Source organism: Lycorma delicatula, chromosome 2 (genome assembly GCF_047948215.1).
Source record: "Lycorma delicatula isolate Av1 chromosome 2, ASM4794821v1, whole genome shotgun sequence".
In the NCBI taxonomy this organism is placed as follows: domain Eukaryota; kingdom Metazoa; phylum Arthropoda; class Insecta; order Hemiptera; family Fulgoridae; genus Lycorma; species Lycorma delicatula.
Window position 1 is genome coordinate 228,231,429 of NC_134456.1, and position 20,906 is coordinate 228,252,334.

Here is a 20,906-nt window from a genome sequence, read left to right on the forward strand (position 1 = left end):
ATGCTGCTTGAATGTCGCTTCATTTTTGTCATCTTCAAACTTTTGCTCTACATTTTACTACTACTATTGTAGATACATAATTAGACTTTTTTTTCCTGGTTTAACTAATATTAGTTCTAGCAATTTTTGTTCCAAACAAAAATCTGACAGCTTGGTAAAAATTCTATTCTGTTTGAAGTTGTAATTTTCCACTGATATTTAATTTCCTAGATATATGTACCTTAAAATGTTCCTCATCCAACCTGAGATTCTTTAATCTGCAATTAATTTTTTTTTAAATTTTAAATGCCTACCAAAATTAAAAATTTGAATTGATTAAAAAAAAATCATAAATTTAATTTAAAATGATATAAAAGCGTATGAATCAACAAATGTTTTTGATTCAAAATTTCAACCTGTTTGTAGAGCAAACAAATTAAAATAACAATGTGAAAAATGACATGAATGAAACATCATATGATTACTTGTATATAAACAAAACTGTAAAATTTTCACAATTATTTTTAAGCGATGATAATGCACGGATGATAAGAACAATGAGGATTCAAATTAGATGATTAACTGGACATCCAACAGCAAATAAGAACAATATATTTTACTAACAAACTCCATGTAAGCAATTATTTTAACACGAAAAAGATTAAACTGAATCTACAAAATAATAATCTTTAATACTGCTTACATATACTTAGCACCAGATTTTGTTTTAATGATACGAGGGCCACCCTTAAAAAGTGAAGACACCTTTTCTCTATCTCTCTTTAAAAATACAGCACAGTATGAACTCTGTTGATTCAACTCCTGCTAAATGAGAGCTCTATTAAGAGTTTCCTGTTCTCATTAGCATTAAACTCATAACATGATGGTTTGAAGTAAAATCTGGAAAAATTAATCCAGCCAATGTAATATGGGATAAATGGTAATTACCATGTCTTAATAATGTATATCGACCCAGCAAGCATGTTGTAATAAAAAAAAAGTTGTTTAATAAAATATTGGATGTGCTTTTGCATATACTGAAACTTTTCATGTATTTTGCGATAATTTAATTGATGCACATATAATGGGCAACAACTTGTGATGAGAAGAGAAGAATTATAAGGACGATAAAAAGATTGATAAAACACAGAAGGCCAAGCAGAAAGAGAAAATGGCATGTGAAAGCAATGGTCTGTTTGGAATAAACTTTCATTAATTTTGTAATTAATTGGACTTTGATCATAATTCAAAGTTTAAAAAAAATTAAGCTTTTTTAAAGAATAAAACTTCAGAAGACAAATTTTGTCTTCTGAAGTTTTACTTAGTTTTTAATATTATGCATATTTAAAATATGTATTGCAGTTTTCATAAATTTTGTAACTATAGTGTATTTGTAAGTATTCTCACACATTTACCTCCTTACGTAATATAAAATTATGTAAATTCTTCAATTATTAAATTTAGTTATTTTTATCGAAAGTAGTGCAAAATAGGATTGCTGTTATGTTAATTCTATTAATTTAGGGGTTTTTGTGGTTTCATGAGTCTATTAGGGTAAAAATTTAAAAGCTTTTATTACGTACGATTCCTGATATTCTAATTTACCTGAATGGATCTACTCAAAGAACCAAGCTATTACTCATCAGTTTGATTCATTATCACTTTTCAGTTATCTAAATTTTTTTTATTGTTAAACATACCTTTAACATGAAATAAAACGACTGATGTATATATACATACACACACATTTAGATTGCCATCAATTTAATTCAATTACCAACAGTAAATAAACTGTTAATAATATAATAAAAACAATCAATCATTTTTTTTTTTAATTTGGCAATTATATGATTTAACTACAATAATTAACTTAAATAGAAAGTTCAAAACCTTAAGTATTCACATAACATAAATCCTTTATATCAATGAATTTTTATATGGGTGAATGAGCTGGTAAATATACATCTACATATTCCTAATTTTTCAAAACTTTTAATCATATAATTTCAAATATTCTCATAAAGTAGAGATGTATGCGAAAACGCTTAAAACTTCTTGACCTTATACAAAGATGGCACATGACCAAATGACTATGATATTTGTCAAATATGATCCTTTACATGGTGTGCTACAATGTTTCGGACAGCTATGTTTAGCTGCTTGTTTGTGGTGACAAAATGAAACAACTTTCATCATTTCCTGAAAAATGGATTATACTGAATTCTTAACTGTTATAAAGAACTTTGTTTAAATAGGTTTAACCTTGACAAAAAAACAAGAAGAGTTAGATTCCAATTTAAAGAATTCTTTCTCTTCGTTTTAAATGCTAAAAGAGTGGGCAGCTAAATTTAAATGTGATTGTTCATCCAATCAAAATGATGAATGTTTGGGATGCCCAGAAACCGCTATGACCAACAAAATAGTCACAAAAATCCACAATGCCATATTAAATGATCACCAACTGAAGAAGGTATATGGGATTGCTGGCCAACATCTCAACAGACTTTCTCCACTATACAGGGCGTTTCATAATGTTCTTCGGAGTTTCATTAACAAAAGTTAAAAATTTCGGAGTTTCAAAATTCATTAACAAAAAAACTGTTTCACTCATACGAATAAAACAAGTACTGTACGAAAGAGTACTTCAAATAGTTTTTTTCCACTTATACTAGGCAGTTAGTAAACCATTTAATCGTTAGCCGTCGACAGTAGAGAAAATGGCTGCCATAGGGAGCAAGAAGTCGTTTTGTGTGTTAGAATTTTACTTGTCAACGTCAGTAATTTCTGTGCAACGTGTGTTTCGGTTGAAATTTCATAAGGAGCCACCAAGTGACAATTCAATTCATGCACAGTATAAACAATTCAGTGAAACCGGTTGCTTGTGCAAGCGAAAATCAACCGGTCGTCCATCAACCTTAGAAGTCAATGTTGAATGTGTGCGTGCAAGTTGCATTCGCAGCCCGTCAAAATCGACTGCGGCTGCAGGCAGAGAATTAGGAATTCCGAAAACAACAGTGTGGAAAGTTCTCTGTAAACGTTTATTATGCAAACCGTACCTTCTTCAATTAATCCAGTGTCTTCTGAGGGAGATAAAACACGTAGGCTTGATTTTTGTTAACAGTTACAGGAAAAGATGTTGTTAGATGAAGGTTTTCTAAACAAGATAATTTTTAGCAATGAAGCTACTTTCCATATTAGCGGCAAAGTAAACCGTCATAACGTGCGAGTTTGGGGAACTGAAAACCCACACACTTATGTGGAATACATTCAGGATTCTCCAAAAGTAAACGTTTTTTTGCGATCTCTCAGGAGGCATTATATGGGCCGTTCTTTTTTATGGAAACGACAGTAAGCGGCATGTTACAATTATGGTTTATACCTCAGCTACTCAACGATTTCATTTTCCAGCAAGATGGTTGTCCTGCCTGTTTTCATAACGAGGTTCGACAGTACCTTAACACAACCTTACCTCGGCGCTGGATAGGACGTGCGTCTGAAGAAGACCAACACATTATGCTGTAGCCACCTAGATCACCAGACCTCATGCCATGTGATATCTTTCTCTGGGGGTTACGTAAAAGATAATGTGTTTATCCCACCAATGCCACATGATATCGCTGAGCTAAAGGATCACATAATCAATGCAATCAACTCTACTGAAAACATGCTAGAACTAGTTTGGCAAGAGCTAGACTTTCGTGTTGATGTGTGCTGTGTCACCAGAGGAGCACATACTGAACATTTATAGATTTTAACCAAAACTGTTTGAGTCCCTGCATCACCTCGTACAACTTTCATTTAGGTAAGTGAAATACTTTTTTTGTAACTCCTAAGAAAATTATGAAACGCACTGTATTTTCTCCAATGTTTTGGATATGAAAAAGGTTTCTCCTCGATGGTGCCATGTTTATAAATAGCCAACCAACAATGTATTTGACTGAACACTTTTTCAACGGGTGTTTACACTTAAACACAGTTCCACTGCGTTTCATTGACATTTTATTATAGTTGATGATACATGGTTTCATCATTACATGGCAGACCCATCAGCAATCCAAACGTGTGTGGACGCAAGTGAAATTATGCCAAAGAATGTGAAAATGGTTCCATCAGCAAGAAGAATCGTGGATAAGGTTTATGGGATCTCGTGGTATGCTCCTCGTAGGCTACTTGGAAAAAGACAGGGCCATCTCTGGGAAGTATTAAGCTTCATTACTTATCCAACTTAAGAGTGCTATTCAGGATAAAAGTTCATATCTGGCAAAAAAGAAAGTGCTCTTTTACTGTTACAATAATGCGCTTGTACATACATCTCAGGTTGTTGCTGCATAACTCCACTATCTAATTTATGCTTCGAAATGTGCTGGGAGCCAAATACAAAATGCACACACACTTCCTTTTACCAAACCTGAAGAAATGGCTCACTGGATGAAGATTCACTTCAACTGAATAAGGTCTAAGCTGAGACAACCGCATATTTTGCCGAGTTGGACAAATAAAATTTTACAGAGGGTTTTAAAAAGTTGTAGGTCTAAATGTATTGAATTGCAAGGTGACTATATTAAATTTTTTTTTATGTTCTGAAAAATCTTGTCTTTTCTTTATCAGTCTGGAACTTTCCAAACATCCTAGTAATGTTAAAGAAAAGAATTCTTAATTTAAAAAAAAAAAAAAAAAAAAACTTTCGTGCTGCTTCCACAAATTTATACTGATTGATCATTATGATTATATTAATAATAATTAAATTAATTTATTAACAGAACAATAATAAATGTGTAATAAAATTTAATTAACATTAAACAAGCACAAATCTTAATAATAAATTGATATTTTATGTAAATTACAAAAGAAATGAGCAATGTTAATTTCAATAAATGTAGACAAATAATGTAAAGAGAATATTAACGACTGACTTGAAATAGAAAAACCAACATTTTGCAATGATAAACACAAAGATAAAAATAATTGACTATTAGAATAATATTCATTATTTTAAATTGAATTCTATACTTTTTTTTTGAGTCATTTAAATATTTTGATGCTACTTCCCATGCCTTTTTTCTGAGTTAATCTTTTAAGTTCAACGTAATTAGATCCTACGCTGCAGCTATCTATTTTATTAATTCCAATCTCTTTATCCTCCTCCACAGTTTTTATCCATTGCACGTCCCCCTATTATCAAATTAACAAAAACAGGATGTCTTAATATACAACCCAACCTAGTTGCTCTTCACAAGTTCTACCAGAAGCTTTTTTCTTTTTCAAAAACCTGTTCATTTGCATTTTATTGATCAATCTAATTTACAATTTATGTAACACTATATTTCAAAGGCCACTACACTTTTTCTTTCATTCATTGTCCATCTTTTGCTACCATAAAATACTATATTTTAATGTTTTCACAAAATATTTTTTAATTCTTAGACCTACAACAGATACTTTTCTGCATACAAGCTCTCCTTGCTCGAGCCAATACGCTTCAGATACTACTTTAGTTTGCTAATCCTTTGTAATTTTGCACTATAAATAGCAAAATTCATAAACTTCTAGAATGTTCACTAATTTTAAAATTTAATCCCTTATCCATCCTCCTTCCTATCTAATTTCTATTACCTTTCCTCCTAGCAATAAGTTCATGTCAGTGAGAATTTTTTTAACTCAATTTTGCTTTCTGCCATAACAACATTACTGGCAAATTTTAACTTCATGAATCTTAAATTTTTTATCCTTGAATACCTACTTCACTTGCAAATGGAAAATTTGAAAGTGAAGTATTTGAATTCTAAATGAGAAATCTGAATTCATTTTTCTAAATGTAAGTTAAAAAAAAAAGAAGTGCAGATTACACCTTGTCTTACTCTTTTCTGAATCGGAACTTGCTTTTTTAATTTTCTACTTTTAACAGGGCCGCTTGTTTCTTGTATAAAATGTATAAGTCTTCTTTTGCTATATTCATTCCAATGTTCCTTAAAGTACTGAATATTTCATTCCATTCTATATTACCAAATGCCTTCTCTATCAATACCATGAGGGTGGCTACATATTTTTTTAAAAATCTAGTAGCTTCTTTAAACCTGTCAAGTTCCACACTCCACAAAAAAAAAAAAACTGGCTTCCAAGATTAGTTTAAGGATTGGAATGGCCTACATTGTATCTTTATGTTTACTGAAACTGAAATGGTCCTAAATCTAGTATGCTTTCCACTATATATTCTATTTCTTTGTAAATTATCTTAAGTAATTTTTATGCAAGAGATTTTGAATTTAGATAAAAAGTTATCTGTTCCTGCTTTTTTTTTGGTAAATACCAACAATTATGTTTTTTTAATATTATGCAAGTACTTCAATTTCATAAATACTAGATACCAATCTGTATTGTCCATTCATCTCTAAACAAGATAATAATGTGAGTAGTACACCATCTATCCCTATTACCTTACTTTTACCCCTTTCAGAATGCTATTCGAGTTAGATGTCAAAAGTTATTTCTTTTTAATGTCATTAATTACTTTTTTATCTCTCAAATATTAGTAGATAATTTACCTCCCTCTGTAACTCTAAAGCCCCCCCTCTATCTATATGTCACTGTCTATATGTGACTATGTGTCACATAACTTTGGCTAGCTAGTCCACATGGATTTCTATTTGGTCTAAGTTATTTATTTTAGTTTTAACTTTTAATTTAAATTTAAAAAAAATAATTTAATTTAAAAATTTTTAGTTTTCTTTCCGTTTTGATTTTAATTTGGTAAAGGATCTTTTAACAATTTTAAACTTTAAATCTTAAGTATAGTATAGGGATGATTTTTAATTTCAATTTTAATATGTAATTTGATACGAATGATTTGATAAAATTATACAGAGCAAATGATGATGCGAGTAACTCACAAAAGCGCTCTTGCATGAATTATGGAATAAGGTAAGTGTCATCCTATTTTATATTATTTATTAATTCTGTACTTAGGATGATCAGATCAATATAATATAATTTATCTATATACACATATAACCATCAATTATCTCTTTATTGTTACTCTTAACAATTTTTCATCCACACTTTTCAACACATTTTGTCTTCATTTCTCCTCACCGCTAAATTAGGCAATTTTCCTTTCCTTAACTGACATGCACCTTCTGTTAATTTTTTTCTAAAGAAAAATACAGTTACAGTCCAAATAATCTTTAGAATTTCTATACTCATCAATCAGTTTTAATTTATCTTTTATAATTCATGGTTATTGACCAACTGTTAATTTTCTATCTAAAATTTTCTCTTCTACTCATAATTTTTTCATTTTTAAATTTATTTATCAATTGAATAAAATTTTCATATTAATTTTTAGTCCACTTCCTCCGATTTGTTCAAATTTTAACTTGACACTATTCTCTTTAAGTCTATCATTAACCCACCTCTTTGTTCAGATCTGTTTTCTTAATTTCTTAAACTCAATCATACATTAATTAAGGTGGTCAGAAATCAACTAAACTGTAGTCAGAATCAATGTCTCTTCTTGTATACGTTAAAAGCTACAATCTGGTTTCAAAACCTCAGGTTAACCATTATATTATAATTTAACTAAATACTTCACTCTCTGATCAAATATAGTATTTAAGGCAATCATCATAAGATCTTGATCATAAAAAAACAAATAAAGCAAATATGTGAATGCAATGCGTAATTAAAATATCAGTATAGAAGGCATTAATGGAAATAGCGTGAACATATGCTACCTTGTATTTGTAAACAAAATTACAGTGAAAATTGAAGTTTTTTCAAATTCCATTATTTTAGGAAATCACTGACAGAATAATACTGACTGAAATTTGTTATTTATATAAAAAAATATATATATTTAAAGGTATATCTGTAATTTTTAAATAATTATATTTTCTATGTTGATTTTACAGAGTGATCAACTCAAGATGGATCTTAGAAACTATAAGTTATATGTGAAACTTTAAAAGGGAGAAACCTTCCCTAGCTTTTTCCTTACATTAAAAATACAGTATTGCCATTTTTGAAATCTTTTACAGCAGCCAACTTCATTATTTCAAATGGAAATCATGTTTTTATTGCATTTTTGGGTAGAAAATAGTATTTTAAGACATTTTTATTCCTGGGTATTTTTCTTTAAATGCAGTCATTACTGAGCTATGGGGTAACAATGCTAAGATCAAATATGTTTTAACTATATGTCTTTATTTTAAACAGAAACCTAATTTATTAGTACCTGTTTAATATTTTCAAAGATTGAAATTAAATAAAGTGAAAAAAAAAGTAAAGGTAAAATTAGGTGATCTTTACCTTAACAGTGGGAGGGGGGAGAGGGAGAGGGGGAGAGAGAGAGAGAGAGAGAGAGAGAGGGAGAGAGAGAGAGAGAGAGAGAGAGAGAACTGTTAAATTTAAGAAAACTGTCTATAATATAAAAACAGCTGATTTTATTAGAATTAAAATTGTATTATTGTTTTGTTAAGTTCTCAATTGTCACCTGTAGCTCCATAATGGCGTTTAGGAAAAATATACCAAAGAATAAAAATATCTTAAAATACTTATTTTTACCCCACAATGAATAAAAACATGAAGTTTCAGAACAATCCCAATGATGGCCATCTCGAGTTGATCACCTGTAACGAGACTTAAAGGAAAAGTTTTTTCAAAACTAGACTTTTTTTTACATCCTCTATCATCCCTAATTCCAACTCTGTAACTTTGAATTACGAAGTATAAAGTATAAGTGGAATCGTGAAAAGTGTTTTCAGTTATGTAACAGTAATCAGAATGATTAGAATCATTTTCTGTTTAATTGTCCAGCTTGTAAGGTGTTACGGAAATGCTATTGTGCAACTGATGAATGCACGTGTATGAATATCATACATATATTAAAAACTTAAATCTCTAACAGGGTGAATTATTTATTTTAATTTGTAAATAAAGCACTGAGATGGGATGCATTAATTTTATAATTAAATATTTTGCTTTGCTTAACTATTGTGAAATTATTTTTCATCTGGTATCACTATATTAAAATCTACAGTGTCTCAAATTAATGTTTTTTTTTGTTTAATTTTACTTAATTTACTTTTTTTATTATATACTCAGGTGCTTGGTTTGCTTCACGGTTGCTGGTGTAGAAGAATGTGTTAGCAGATGAATGAATTTAACACTTGAAACTGATATGTAAATTTTATTTAACAGATCTGATTGAAAAAAAAAATATATATATATTTTACACACATTTATAAAAACAAATGAGTCTTGGATAAGATTTTAGAGTGCATTCTCTTTCAACTGTATAAATTATAATTTGAACCTTCAGCCAGTAACCGGCAGTAAAGAACTTTTGAATCATTAACATCATTAGAAATGTTAAAACCTCATTTAATTTTATAATTACATATGGTTCCTTCTATTATAGTCTGCAAAAATGAAACGAAAGGTTTAAGGTTCTATGATATCCGTAAAAATATATGTTAGCAGTACTTTCAAAAACCAGCTTTTGGAGAATTCAATTAAAAAGTAATTATAAATTTAAAGTGCAAAACATTCAAACCTGTTCACAAAAAAATCAATAAATAAAAAAAATAAATGGCCATTTTGTATTGTTAAACAGTCATAATTGGTAAGTAATGGGAAAAAATTATACTGCAAATGCATTATTTTAAATAAAATGTTATTCAGATTAAGCATTGGTATTTTTTAATAATACTAATTCCTAGTATTTACTGAGATGACTTTCTATACAACTGAAAATCAAATTCAATAATTTTAATTATTTTTTTTTTAAATAAGTTTTTTGAGCTTTTTCTACTTTCAATTTTATTTTAATAATTGTTTAGTGTAGCTCTTCCTTCGCATAAAATAAACTACCACTTTCTCTGCACTACATTCAGTTAAGTGAAAGTGAATAAAACCTTGTTGACAATTATCTTTTCTACTCTCAATTCACTTTTTCTGTAAACAATCAACCATTACTGACATTAATTTAATATTCATAAGACTTCTCAATTCTACTTGGATTTATTAATTGATAGGATGAACTGTAATGAAGTAATGGTACCAAGCTCTCTACTACATATAATCAATTTTGATAATAACTACTTTAATTTTAACTTCACATCATTTATATCAAAAAACTACAATGTTTGTTTCTAACTATTACTAAATAGATTGTAAGACCTCCCTTAATGGACAAATTGATTGAACTGTATAAACTAAAAATAATACACACCGTATTTATAAATATTTCATTTTATATTAACTAATTCTTCTCTTTTCTCTTAAAAATAATGGCAAAATACAATTTCTGGAGAAAAAGTATTCTACTAACCAAAGCAGAATAATCTAGTCAACATGTGCAATACACTAGAGAAATACAAGAAAAATCTAAGTTTATAATGTCATTAAGTTTTCTCAATTTTAAACGTGAAAGAAAACTGCTTATTTCAGAGTTATAACAAACATTTTAGCAATAATATATTTTATTAAATTTCTAACGCTTACTGTAATTTATATGGCCAACCAATCATTCACTTCTCTTTTTACTTTAACTTAAACTAGATCAAGTTACTTCTGAATATGGAGCATTGAAGCCATAAAATTTTCAATTTAAAAGGTCAAGGGAGTGAGGCTGTATAGCAAGATCACCCTCAGCATCTTGAAAATTGCCTAATTAAGGTCTTATTTTTCTTAGGCACATTTGTTAACAATTAAAAAATAATATTTGCAAAAAAATGTTTTGCAAAATCACAACACCCCCACCCCAAAAAGTGCTCTAAATAAACTAGTGATTAAGTGGACATACTGCTTCAGTAGTACCCCTTGATACCACAAGGCTTTTTTTGGTATATAATAAATTTACATTTCAAACTAAAAATATATGAAATAAGAGCTGAGAAGAACTTTTAATTTTTAAAAGCCTAGAAGCTCTATGAAAATTAGACTAGGTTCCTGTCTTTAGAATAATCACATAATCAGGAAAGGTCACCACTTAATGGATTGAATTTTTAAAGTCTTAGACCAGGGTTTTAGGATATTGCAATGCGTTAGTAAGTTCTAATTCATCTTTATTGTTGCAGCTGAGATCCTAATTAAATCATTAATAATATTTAAGAAAGATCTGAGATCTGGATTAATAACTTTCTTAAAAAAACTACTACGCTGAATTCAAATTAAAACTTTCAAATAACTCTAAAAGTAAATTGTTAAGATATTATATTGATTATTAGAACATCTTCTAATCACATAATACATTATTAAAAATACTAAGCTATATTTAAGCAACTAAAGGAATTATTTTCATCAGGTTGACAGATATGTCTGGTATTGGTGGCAATGGTTATGTAAAAACTGATATAAATTATTTATTTACTAAAATATTATCACTTTTTCAAATTAATTTTTTAAAAATTATTATTATTACTGCAAAATTTAAATTCTCCAAGTGAAATTCAATGTAATTTAATGCTCATTTACTAACAGATTTAAGATATTTTGTTTGTTAAAACATGCGAATGCAAGGTAATATAAGTAATTTGCATTGGCTTACCATGTTCAGGCACATGGTTATATTGATGGAAGTCCTATAATGCATTAGCACTTACTACAAGTATCTATTGTCTTTATGCATTTGCATCTCCAGTTACCTGAACATGTTTTTTATTCAAAAATGGACAAAATTTTCCTATTTCAAAAAGATAAGAATTGTTAGTCATTTTTGTTTTGAACACACCCACTTGAAATGCTAGGTCAAGTTATTTCTGTGTGTGTTGTTATTTTCTTTTCCAGTAATCTTTCTGAGGTGATATTCTTCAGACATCTTGGATCACTTTTTGGCATAAACTTTTACTTGAAATTTTTAATTTTGTTTTCAGTATTGTTCTGATCTTTGCTAGTTGGTGGATATTACTTTCATGGATTTTAGTTCTTTCACGCCTTCTTGAATGTGTTTGAAGCAATCTGACTTTGCTAAGTTGAGAATCTGTTTAGTCAGCTTGTTTCAGTTCATCTTTTTGATGTGGCAGTACAAGAAGCTGATTCTTTTTTCTTCACAGTGTTGAAGTGTTTTTATTTTTATGTATTAATTCTTTGTTTGGTATCAGTTCTTTTTTGTTGTTTTGGAATTCCAGCTCTAGGATTTTTCTGATTACATTTATAGAAATGATAATTCAATACATTTTTTATTCATTAATATTTTTTTAAATGAGTATAAAAGTATTTAAATGATAAAAAAATTGTTATTTTTATTTTACGAGCCATATTTTCTTCCCATTTATTAGTTCTTATTTACTCTGCTTATTAAACAACATACTGCACTTTATACTTTCAAATTAAAAATACTTTATTTAAAAAAAAAGTTTATTGATAATAAATAATTAATTTAGGGTAATTATATTCATTGTAATAATTTTTAAAACCAAAAATAAATTATCTCTCTATGCACTTATTAAATTCTTTTAAAGTTTATGAAAAATCAAAAATGCATGACTAACAAATTGTAACAAGTAGTTAAAAGGAATACAATAAATATACTTTCAAAACACTGATTGTTTACACAGTTTAACACATTATAAAAATTTGTTTAAGAAAGCTTTTTAAAACTAATAGAAATATCATATTATTTTAATATAAATGACTATACGAATCTTCAAAATAAACAATAATAAGCAATGAAGATATTTCAAATTAGTAATAATGTGAAGTGTGAACACATGTAACCAAGTATTTAAGACAGGAGATAAACCATTATTTTTTAATTCCAAATGCATACCATATGTTAAAGAGTGTAATCTGCTTTTTTTGGGAGAGTTTCCAAGCTTTTAAAATATATGTTGTAATCTATTTTTAAGTAAATGAAGTTATTTAATAAAGAGATAAAAATTTAGTATGCAGGAGTTAAGCTGATTTTTTTTTCAGCAAGGAAATTTTTTACACAGGGATTTATGTTCCAATAACAAAATTAAGTAATTTTTTTCTACTTATGTATATTAATTTGTTTTTATGTTAACTTTTTCATAGGTGGTCAATTAGTACTAATGATTGGTATGCATAACTTATTAATTTTGTAGATTTATATTTTTTAAATATTTTTCAATTTGATTGCATACTGTCAAACTTTTCTGATATCCCTTTAAGGTTAAATAGCTATTATGCAACAAAGCCTCTGTTATTTTTCTAATTATTTCAAGGTCTTAAAAGGGATTAGTGATGGGAGTAATGTAAAACAATAATTACAAAGTTAAAAATGAAGTTATCTCAAACATTTAATAATTAAAGATTTCAACTACACACAAAAAGTTTGCTGTACTGCAACGCATCATTTTTCATTTATTTTTTGTAACCAATCTGACTCTGTGCTCAATATGGAATTAGAGATTATCCTAGATCTACTATTACTACCTTAACTGCCTACTGCAGGAAGACACAAGAATTCTACATTAGAGTAAAAATTTAAAACAACTTTTTCAAAATATTTTATACACTATAAGACATTCTATGTCATAATTTAACTTTATGAAGAGATTAGCTTTATATATATTTACTAACTAGAAATTAGCAGGTGTAACTTTACTTAGGTAACTGTTATAGTAATCATTAATAAACATTTGAGAATCTAAATTTAATTGCTTACTGACAATTACAATTTGGTATTTTTTAATGCTAACAATTTTTTATATTTATTTTAAAATAATAACATCTGCTGAGAATTAGCTGACTGCTCAATTGTTGGCCATTATATGTTACAGTTAATATGTAGTTTCATTTTCATTTATTTTATTTTATACTTGTTTTATTATAAAATTAATTATATATTATTATAAAACTAATAAATATATTAAAAATACATCATAAAAATCTTCACACTGGTTTTATACTATTCTGAAAACAACAATATGCCACATTGAGGAAAAATGTAAAAAAAATATTTAAAAAACCGAATTACTTCTTTGCAAATAAAAAATTGTATATGAGAAAATATCATTCTTTTCTTTGTACTAAAAAATAATCTTCTACCAATTTCCCACAGAAACTTACTCATTTATTCAACATAACTGTTACGAAAAGAATCAGTTTATAATGAGTTGACTGCTAAGTCATTTACATAATTTAATAGTAGTATTAAGTATTTATTTCATATCCATTTATTTTATTTAGAGGCATTTTTATGAACAAAATTGAAGATTAAGAACAACATAAAGAGCACTGCTTTCATATATTCAAAACAACGGTAATTATTTAGTTGAGGTGCCTCACCCCGAAATAAAAAAAAGCATATCAAATAATTGTAAAATCTTTTGAAATGTATTTTATGATGGAAACGAAGTGTCAGAAAAGTAGATATTATAACTTAAATTTATTATTTAAATAATCAAAACATTACTATTAATTAGTCAAGGTTAGCGAGCATAGTTTAGTAAGATTAATAAAATTTTAATATAGTTGAGTAATTACCAAAACCCAGAAAAACTAACCAAAAAAGGAAAAAACCATGGAGCGTTCGACAACACGTCTTCACTACTAAATGACTCTTACTCAACTATATTAAAATTTTATTAATCTAACCCCAAACTTAACCTTCACTCGCTAACCTTGACTAATTAATAGTAATGTTTTGATTATTTAAATAATAAATTTATTATTTAAGTTATAAATAACAAAACTGGTGTAGTGAATAAGAAAAAATTCTACATTATCCTGAGGCGAGAATCTGCATTATCGAGCGTATCAACATTCAAATATCTACTTATAAAGATTTCAAAAGATTTTACGATTCGATATGTTTTTTTTTTTGTGATTTTGGGGTGAGACGCCTCAACTAAAAAGTAAAAAAGATATATATATTTAAGAAAAATCAAGTTTTATTTCATTTGTAAAAAAATTTAATATTTTATTAGTACTGCAATCATTTTTTATAAACCTAATCAAATAAATTATAGTTATTAAAGTAATATATAAAATACACTGTAACATCAAGGAATTATATGATTGACTATAACCCCTACAAAACTGATTAATGATGACTTTTATGCTACCTGTTATGAGTTTACGATGATTAATTTTCCTACAATTGTATTTGTTTTCATTTTTTTATGAAATACATGAGAAAAATATCAAATAGCTGGTACATAGTGTTAAAAAAAGACACAATATTTTACACCTGTATATTAAACCTCTAATATAATTAAATTATAATTTAATTATTAGAGGTGTCTACCTCTAATTTAATTAAATTAACACTGAGTCATTTCGTTAATTATACCAGTAAAATAGAAAAAAACTTTTTCTTTAAATAGTTATAGATGCTGTCACACTATATAGTGGATGATTTATAAATTTCAATATGTTATATAAATTTTTATAAATGAAAAATTTATGAGTTTAGTTTAACTACAACTTGTGATAATATAAATTATGATGAACTTCAAAATAATCTTATGACCATAAGATGACACATAATACAAACAAGAAAAACAAATTGTTCAAGTGACAACAACATTGTCAAAGTTTGATAAAATAATAGCACAAAATGACTGGCTGCATAAAACAATCAAGTTCTACAAAAGCAAGTAGGAAGCATTCAAAGACTGGAAAATACTTCTAAAAATTAGTTGTAAAACAAGAAAACACTCAAAAATAATTTTACAAATGCTGCTTAAAAATCTAAATAACCTCTTATTCTGACTGGTATACAATAATAAATTATAAATACCACATTAATCTAAATGATCTTTTAATTGTTAAACAATTATCAGTAGATACTGAGGAAACAGAATTTATAAAATATATTAATGAAGAAAAAAATTAACTGACAAATAAATAACAACAGAACAATAATTTACATTGCTTTGTAAACCTTTTTTGGGATTAAAACCACATTCAATGTTGGTAAAGTTTATTAGATGTTGCTTACACTTTGAAATCTTACAGCCATCTTACTATTTTGTTTAATATTTTTTAGTACAATCTTCTAAATATACAGAAGGATTTTATCCAACCAATATAGAAATATAACAACTTGAATACAAATACTTTTTTTATAAAGTTTTCTATGTATTGTCTACTTGTCAATTATTATTTATAATTGTTTAATTCTTTATTTTTTCATTTACATACTATTTTCTCAAAATAAACTGATGATTGTTTAATAATCAAAATACCAGCAAGATTTAGATTTTAAATATTTGAAAATAGTTTCAGACCATTTTCTTGTTTCCCAATTACTTCAATGACCAGTTAGCATGGCTCATTTTCAAATTTTGTAAAACAAAGTTGTTAAAAAACACATCATAATCCTACAAAACTTAGCCTCACAGATTTCTCTAAATCATAACATACAGCAACACAGATGATTTGTTAAGATAAAGTTGCAAAGCATAATACTCATTAATATTATAGAATTAAACAGAACGAATGTCAGCAGCTACAACAGAATTTAACCAAAACTGCCATCAATTAAAAGAAGCCATTATATAATAGCAAATTTGGGATATTTTAAAACAAAATAAAAACAGAGCCAATATGTTTTATTGAATTAAATGCATAATTTAGTCAAGAACATTCATTTTTTTTAACGTAGTTAAAAATCTACAGTAACCATCACAATGTATGCAAGCTTCTAATTAATAATACTGATGCAAGTGATTTTACTCAAAGTTCAGAAAATGCATTTTGAAACACTAATGAAACTGTCAACTTATCACCACCCTAACCAAAAATTAAGACGCGCTACAGTTATGTAGCAAGTGTTAATGTAGGCCCTGTGCAGGTGCAATTGCAGCTATTAGTGATCATGGCAATGTTGTGCAACAGCATATAATTCTGTATTATAATTTTCTAAATGCTTATAATTAAACTGCAATTCAACATTACTTTATGTTAAGTACAAATGAATTCGTAAATTTTTTTAAGGTTACGACTATTGTGAAAATCGAAATTACGTTGCACAACTTCAAAATAAAAAGCCAAACAGTAACATAAGCCTGATAAATAATAGTAGAGATTTAATAAAAGTAAATAAAAAAATTAAAAGACATGACTAAATGTAGATTATACCATCATATTAGTCACAGGTATCCATTAATGATTCCACCATAACCAAACACAGCAATTTCGTTCAATACATATTCAGTTAACGTAAATTTGTTGAAAATAAATAATTATTCTTAATCATACCTTTTAGGCCAGATACTAAAACCCTCCAAGGGTACCTATTGTCATACGATGCCAAATTACCTCGCACTATAATGTATGGCATTGATAAAGGTCAAAACCTAATTAAGGTGATATACGTTACTAAATTAATATAATACACAAAAAATTAGAATAGTTATCAGTAGTAACAAGCTACATATGTTGGTTAAATGAACTGAATGCGAAACTCAACCTAACCAAGTCCAGTACACAGTATAAACGCCGTAAAACGCCCACATAAGTGTTTACAGGTTGTGTTGCGTCTAACGAGTGCCAATAATTCAATTAGCCTCAAGGACTTTGTGGTGTACCTTAAATTATCATTTATTTTTAATTTAATTATTCAAAGTAAGTTAAATTTTAGAAACAGGCCCTTACCTCCAGTAATATAATTCTGAAGCACATGTAATCCTAATAAACACAAATTAATCCAGTGTAAAGTAAAATGGTATCACGCGTATAGTCTCCCACCGCGACAATCATACACAAATAAATGTTACTGAAGCAGATCCGTACTTCGTTTTATGAATTTTAGATGAATTATTTGTTCTTTTATACGATTTTAATCATTTTCTGATGAAAGTTTGCGTCACTATTAATATCACTTTTAACAGATTACAAAGCTGACAATGCCCACCTGTTACTGAAAGGGAATTAAATTATGGCTCAACAGTACAAAAAACTTTTTTAAACACGCGAAAAGTAGTTTTTTCTACTAATTTTACAATATTTACGTTGATAAACTTTTAATACATATTCGATTGATTAAATATTTTACACTCATCCGAAAACTGACAAAACAATTAACAAACAGTTAGGTACGGTACACACGTCTCAAGAATTTCAACAGTTTTCCCCCACGCGTAGTCATCACTCAACATGGTGAATCATATCGAGAAAATATGCAGTAGACAATTCTCGTTACATCTTCAAATATTTTATTGAAATATTTATTCCATAACATTAAATTAATTTATTGACATGAATAATGGTTTAGTTAACATGTAAATTGAATTTACTTCATAATACATAAATATTTATATTACAGACTGGTTAATGTTTTTTTTTTCAGATTTTTCGGACAGATTAGTTACATAATGTACTATTTTTTATTATGTGGTCTGCTTTTTATAAACACTATAAATGAGGTAATACCGATATTTTAAAATTTGGTAGATGATATTAAATGTTTAAAAACTAGTGAAACTTTGAGTAAAATCTGTGTGGGTGGACGCGAGCACGTGTACTTGATTTTTGTACGTGATCATGGTCTTTTATTTTTATAAAATTAATCCTTTTGGTATTTTATCAATTACCGCTAAATTGTTTGCATCTGTCTCAAGTATGGATTTTAGAAGTTAAAAAAAACAAAAAAAAAAAACATTCAATTAATACATAAATGAAATAAATCCAAAAGTGAGTGTTTTCATATACTTTGATTTTATGAAGAATATACAATCAGGAAGATTTGAACTCTGTACATATTTTGCTTAAGAAACTCTTTTCAGAGCAATTCTATATCTCCTTTATTTGTTGGTACCAGATAGGAATGTTGTTGATGACAATTTTCTGTTTCAAGATATCTGGAAATCACAATTACACACATCTAAATCCACAGTAACACATTTATTTGCCCTACAATATTGTAGGGCAAATAAATGCATTCTATATAGAATGAATCTTTCTAAGAAAACCATTTTAATTAAAATTAATCTTTTTGTTGTAAAGCAATTTAGCTTGCCTTTTAGGTTTAATAATTGTTTTCATTATTCAATCAACTTTATTTTCCAGATAATATTTAATACATTTGGAAATTTCACACTGTTGAGATGAGTTGAATTTGGGTTGTTTATGCTATATGTAACAAAATTTGTATATTCTGCTTTAAATCTTTGTATCTCCTGTTTCTATGAAGTGATATGCAAAGATTGATCCTGTTGGTTCTTTGAAGTTTGGTAGTGCTTTTTTTCTGACCTCAAAACGAAGTGTCATTATCAGCACCTGCAACAATTTGAACTAACAACACCAAAATCAAAATTTAAATTTAAATAACGTATTATAAAACAAATAGAATCAACAATTAAAACGTGCTATATCATAATGAAAAATATACCTCTACAGTACAGCATAGGTGTAAGGTGCCTATGCCATATGCTAAAGGTGAAATAAAACCACAATGAAATACACACTATTAAAAATCTAATTTAAAACAACAAAATTATCATCTTGAGATATGCCAAATGGCATAAATAGATGAAAAACTCTATAGTAATAATCAAATATTTTAATACAGTTTCATGACCTTAAGAAATAACAAGACATTTGACAACTTAGTCATATTGTTCCCTAAAATATCTTGGATGTTAGCCCTTAATTTAAATTTCTGACGCATGCCTCATAGCAGATGCAGTCCACCCAAGGATTGTGAAGTACTGTAAGTAGACAGTTGCAATGAACGCAAACGGGGTTGTGTTTCTGGTCTGTCCAGTATAATAATTAGTACAGTTATTGTAGTGTAATTAGACAAATACAACATATTTCATAATAACACATAACTATTTACTTCATAACAATTATTTCACAGTATTCAAACATGTACTAAAGGGGGAACTTTCTAACTACTTTAAAGTGTCTACCACCATTACTATATCTACAAAACTCTGGAGATAGAGTTACATGGTAGCTCCAAAAAGATCTTTTGGAAACATATTATCATAAATTTAAAAAGCGAGTTATTTACATTTGTCTTCCTGTAACATTGTTGAATAATAAATTAAATAAATAACTGCAATTATTTATTGATCACCTAGACAAAATATATTTATAAAAATCTTAAAAAAATTGTAGTTTTATTATTGTGTGGAAGTTATTCTTCCAGAAGATCAAGGCCAGAACGTGTTGTTAATTGGAATACAACATTATCAAGGAATCATTAATGTTAAACTATAATTGGTTTGGCTAGCTTCAAACTATCGATCTGTGACAATTGAAAGCTAGTGCTAGCCATCTGCAAATATCTCTATGTGTCATCAAATTGCATCATTAACATGAATTTATTTATTTTTTTTATTATGTGCAATGTTTCTTAAAAAAAAAATAGTCTTTTTTCATCTTTTATGAGCGCACAGGATCACTTTAGTCAGTCCATTACCCAACTCTCTTTGAAAGGACTGTTCAGGCCTTGAGGTCCTCCCAGTGCTTTTTCATACTTTCCGATCTCCATGCCCTTTCTGATGTTGAAAATGTTTGTTTTGCTTTTTCTTTCTTGTGAGTGTGAAGGGAGTGTTTTTGCCCCTAATTTTTTAATTTAATTTTATCTGGTCTGGTATAAAGCCAGTTTCTTTCAGATGCTCTCTTATTTCTCTGATTCATCTACATCTTGTCTTGCTGTTTTTCAAATCAAGATTGTGTTGTACTAGCTGTTTTAGAAGTCTCAAATCTTGCAAAGATTTGATACTTTTGCAAATAATCCTAGTCTCTTCTTTCAAATAGTAAGTGATGAGTTCTAACACTTTGTATACAACTTTGTTGGACACAATCTATCACTACCCATCTTTTTGGTACTTTTTGTAGATGTAAGTTCTAATTGTTTTGATTTTCTCGAGTCTGTCAGTCTTTGATTATTTGTTCAGGTGGAAGAGTGTTTCTGCTGCAGTTTTATAACTGTGTTGTAGTGTCTTACTATTGCTTTTATGGATAGACATAGTTTAGCTTGGTAGGTGTACCTGATTAACTTTTGA

At 28.0% G+C, this 20,906-nt stretch overlaps 1 protein-coding gene across 2 annotated transcripts in view; it reads right to left on the bottom strand.

The window, feature by feature from the left end:
• LOC142319718 (uncharacterized) overlaps positions 1-18,027 on the bottom strand; it is a 78,899-nt gene extending 60,872 nt beyond the window's left edge. The window contains exon 1 of one of the 2 annotated variants that reach the window (XM_075357311.1): positions 17,545-18,027. The gene's annotated coding sequence lies outside the window, so the exon portion shown is untranslated. Of the gene's footprint in view, positions 1-17,028; positions 17,170-17,544 lie in introns of those variants that run through there. The other variant, XM_075357312.1, reaches the window with a different exon arrangement.
• Positions 18,028-20,906: the final 2,879 nt, after the last annotated feature.